The sequence below is a fragment of the Alosa pseudoharengus genome, unplaced genomic scaffold (assembly GCF_046254945.1).
Source record: "Alosa pseudoharengus isolate Yale_2024_CS ecotype anadromous, Long Island Sound unplaced genomic scaffold, YU_APseudo_1.1 YU_APseudo_1.1_scf_22, whole genome shotgun sequence".
Classification (NCBI taxonomy): domain Eukaryota; kingdom Metazoa; phylum Chordata; class Actinopteri; order Clupeiformes; family Clupeidae; genus Alosa; species Alosa pseudoharengus.
This window is the reverse complement of record NW_027468680.1, coordinates 5,865,441-5,870,148: the sequence shown is the minus strand read 5'-3', so window position 1 is coordinate 5,870,148 and position 4,708 is coordinate 5,865,441. Positions and strand designations below refer to the sequence as shown.

The 4,708-nt window shown below is 42.0% G+C and overlaps 1 protein-coding gene across 1 annotated transcript in view; it reads left to right on the top strand.

The window, feature by feature from the left end:
- Nucleotides 1–3,495: 3,495 nt before the first annotated feature.
- Nucleotides 3,496–4,708, top strand: part of kif13ba (kinesin family member 13Ba) — an 80,676-nt gene continuing 79,463 nt past the window's right edge. Inside the window, exon 1 of the mRNA XM_076300337.1 lies at nucleotides 3,496–4,708. This exon is cut by the window's right edge and continues 106 nt beyond it. The gene's annotated coding sequence lies outside the window, so the exon portion shown is untranslated.

The window sequence follows — 4,708 nt, the reverse complement described above, 5'->3', positions numbered from 1 at the left end:
GTGTGTGTTTGTGTGTGGAGGAACTATGGATCATCTGTATTTTTTGGCATGGTTTAGAAGGGACCATCACTCAGTCCTCTTCCTTCAAGGGAGGGCCAATTGATTACCAATAAGCACTTCTGGCCCTCCTGCCCACGCCCTGCCCCTCTCTTCACCCGCCTCCCACCCCTCGCTGGGCCGGTTCGCTAAAGATAAGGGTCGTTCCTGAAATCGAACCCTCTGCCTGGCACGCTTCCTCCCGATTACAGGGGCCGGAACAATTACCCTAATCATGTCATCTTAACGAACCCAATGACAAGCTATGAAAGAATGAATGATAAGCAACAGCCTGGCGCCCACGCCACTGCGGAGTTTTGTCCATCATCACTGGTAATGTGTACAAATCACCTTCCACAGGCTTCCTGTGACCCGTCGTGTGGACGCTGGAAACTTCACAATGCTCTTGGGAGATAATGTCTTCTATTGGCCAATCTTCTCTCAGTGTTTTGCTCTGAGGTTGCACCTAGTATTGAGTAAAAAAGTAAACGGCAACTTGTACTTTCAAGGTGTACTTGACAAGAGGTGTTATATAGTGATGAGTATATCTGTTTAAGGGAGGACTGGATTTGACGCAATTACTTGACAAATATAGAAAGACAGGAAAGCCGGACAGACAGACAGAATGGCTTGGACCAGAATTATTTTAACAGGATCAAAGTCAAAACAGACATATATATATATATATTTTGGGGCTTTTTATGCCTTTAATCAGACAGATTAGTAGAGATCGACAGGAAGTGAGTGGGAGAGAGAGTCGGGGTGGGATCCGAAAAGGACCACAGGGCGGGAATCGAACCCGGGTCGCCGGCGTACGGTGCAGGTGCCCCAGCCAGTCGCGCCACTGCTGGGGCCAAAACAAACATATTTTGAATAGATACAGAGACAGAGCCAGACAGACAAATGTATAGATGGACATTTCATTCTATGACTGTCATATGCCTATATGGTTATGGTTATGGTTATGGATTTAGCAGACGCCTTTGTCCAAAGCGACACATAAATACAAAGCAACATAATAATATTTAAAATTTAACAGGGAACAGATTAAAATGTAGGTCAAATATAATAAGGAGAATAGTTATAATACACAATAATATCAATTCAATCAATAGCCTAATAAAAAGCAATGGAAAAAAGGGGGAAAGGCAATAATAAAACAATAATGTCCATTCAATCAATAATATAAAAACAATGACATGCTAAGACTACATTAAGAAGAATATCAATAATAAACAATAATGTCAAATTAATTAACAGCCCAATTGAAATAAAACAACATTATACAAACCATAACACATAAGCGCTTAAACAACTAAGTATATGTTGAATAGGAATGTCTTTAGACCCTTCTTAAATGACCCAAAACTAATACTGTGACTTCATCCTCCATGTGGTCGGCTGGCACTCGGTGCTGGTGGGAAATGTGTGCCAAGCTGCAGGGCGCTGACTGGATGTCGTGCTGACTTCAAAGCCTGCTGCCCTTTCCTCTGGGATACCCCTACTGGTGCTCGCCCACTCTGGCCTGTGGCAGGACCCAAACATGACGCCGGACCACAGGAGGGGCTGTAACATTTACTCTAAATTACCCGGCTTCAAAGACCACTCGCCGCCTGCCACTGATTAAGGCGCTGGTGACCACATGCACATTAGAGAGAAGACCACCCATCTCTTCAAGGAATCGGGTTATAGGGGCACTGAATTATGGATTTATATTGCTTATGCAAGTGCCTCACCTGAAAGGTTGGCCTCAACCTTATGATGAGTCGTGATGATGATGATGGTAGTGATGATGATGATTGTTGTGATGAAGATGATAGTGGTCTTTCTTGTGATGGTGTGTGATCTATCACCCATAGAATGAAACAATATGCACCAGCTGATCCAACTATCACTTTAAATTATATTCTTACATCAGAGAATGCATCAACTTTATTCCATGAATGTCTTGTTATAGTGACAAAAGATGGGACAAGAAAGAAACATATGAGCTTTAGCGATATGGTGAGTGAAAAAGAAAATAAAGAAAATGATATCACTTTGATGACAATCTCTGAGTGATTTATTGCTGAGCACTGTCTCAACAGATCCTAGAGATAGTTGGGACAGGCAGCAATGTGAGAGAATAATTTAATCAACCTCACACTTCATCAGGGTTTTTCCTTTTCTCTCTCTCTCTCTTTTTATGCACTTGCCACTTTGCCCTCACACATACACATACCATTACCCCCACACACACATACATTCATAAACTGAACACAAACACACACATGAACATGTGCACATACTCAGGAGCGAACACACACACACACAGTGTGGAGCAAACACACACACACACCATTACACACCCCCAAACACACACACCATACAGCCCCACACCCCATACACACACCATTTCATCACCCCCCCCCCCAAAGAAAAACACACAACATAACCCCCCCCCTCCACACACAGACACATGCACACAAACACAATGAATATAACTTTTTTTATCACAACTATTTAATGTATTCTCTAAAGTTGAGCTGGCTCTTGAGCACAAGGAATTTCAGTACTGATCAATCCTTTTATGACAATAAATTTAAACTTGTTTGCCCCACTGCTCAACTGAACATATGCAACAACTGCTTTTCATTCGGAGTCTGCTCTCTGCTGAATTGATGTTTACCACGAAATCACTGGCAGTCTAGCGACCTCTAGTGTGTCAATCAAATGGTTACCACTTGCTTCTTGCATCTTAAAACGGGGGAAAGGTCACATTATTCTGTCAGAAATAACAAAGATCTTGTAAATAACAAGACCATACTTTTGAGAACGCTGATTTGTAGGCTAGAGCCTACTTTCGTCGAGACATCTACCACATGTAGCATAGGCAGTGTGGTACAGGCCTGACATATGCTACTCCTACATTGGCCTACCAGTAGATGTCACCACTTAACCAAATCATAGAGTTGTCAGTGATTTACTTTATGCAATAACAAAAAAAAACTCAGAAACAAACGAAAAGGTATCACAACCATTTGTCTTAACTCAAGCGGGCTGTCTATATGTTCTTCAGAAAATATGATACACGTGAAAAGATGTCGACTGTCCACTCGCAGTTTAGCATATAGGCCTAGGGCTACTACTGACAAATAACGGGGAGCAGTATCCGACCATTTAAAAGAAACCCAAACGTAAGAAATCTATTAGGCTAAATCAATTTATTCTGGTGAATAAGACACTGACGAATGCACTGTTGTGAAGGCGGCATATGTTCATTACCCTCTGAGTCAATTAACAACTAACTTTAATCTATTTAAAAAATGGGTAAAGACCTCATCTCAATGGCGTAACCCGTTATCCGACTCAAGTTTGGGGTGTCCTGCTCTATCGGAAGAGGCGGGGAGAGGGTTATTCCAGGTTACTGGGAGCTAGCAGTATGCTAGGACTAGCCACTGCCAGTGTGTGAGAGCGGTGCTGCTGATTCAGGGAATGACATTTTTTCATTGTTTGGAGAAAACTCCGCGGTCATTCTTTGGAATCTGGGGGAACGTTGGATTGGCACCGACCCACACCTTGGATTTGTCAAGAACGCCTGTGAGAGTCGTCGCTGGAACCGTCAGCCAAGAGGCTTGCGAGACTGAACTTCTATATTGACCCAACCCGTTAGTTTGCTAACATTAGCGGTAGCCAAGCTAATTAGATAGCTAGTTTTCTACCAGATCCAAGGGGAGAGGTGCATCACATTTCAGCTGGTCGGTTTACAGTAGCATCACTAGACAGTTGATATTTTCAATCGGCGTGCATTTGTTCCTGTATACTTTTAAGTATTTTGTAGCAATTTTGGTAACAAGCTAACGTTACTTGTTTGAGACATGCAGGTATCGTTGGCTAAAGGTGGCTAGACAGCTTGTTAGCTTAGTCTGCAAATCTGAGTTTTGTTTTTAATTAGAAAAACAATGCCGCTAATGTCATGTTGTTAATATAGCCTGTATGAGCTATTGTAGTGCCACAATATGACAAAGAAACTTGTTGCCATCCATAAATATATAATAAGCCGCGCTGTCTCAGAGCGCGTTGTCCATGGTCTGGTGTTGGGTTTAGTCTGAGTGAAGACAATCGTAACGTTACTGGCTATCATTTATTGCTGGTCTCCTCAAGTACGTTATGTTGGATAGAAAGATCCAAGTTTTAACATATGACGTCTTGCAAGTAATTTGAAGAAAGTAGCGTGTTGGGTAACTTAAACAGATATTTTGTGTTGCCGAATGGAACGTATTTTACTTGGTAACGTTAACCCAATACACCGATAGCCTGGACTTGGGGTAACGTTGATTCTATATTCAGATCATAGAAGTTAACATTATTTGTGTAATAATTTTACTGAACATTTTACGATTTTCAACTCTGGTGTTAGAAGCTCAGTTTTCGCTCTGTAACATTAGGTGCGTCAACCTTTATCATTATTGATTTCATTGAGTCCGTCGAGGACGGCAACTCAGCGGGAATATGCAATGTGGTTGTGCTTCGAACCATTTCAACTAACGCAAGCTGAAGCCAAATACTGAGCTTTTTTGGAGGACAATGGCTGCCAGACTTGGGGACAATCTATATCTGGATGGATTCTAACGTGTCTTGGACCTGCATATATTGGACTCAATTAAAAACAGCCTGTCAGCCGGTTTAATTT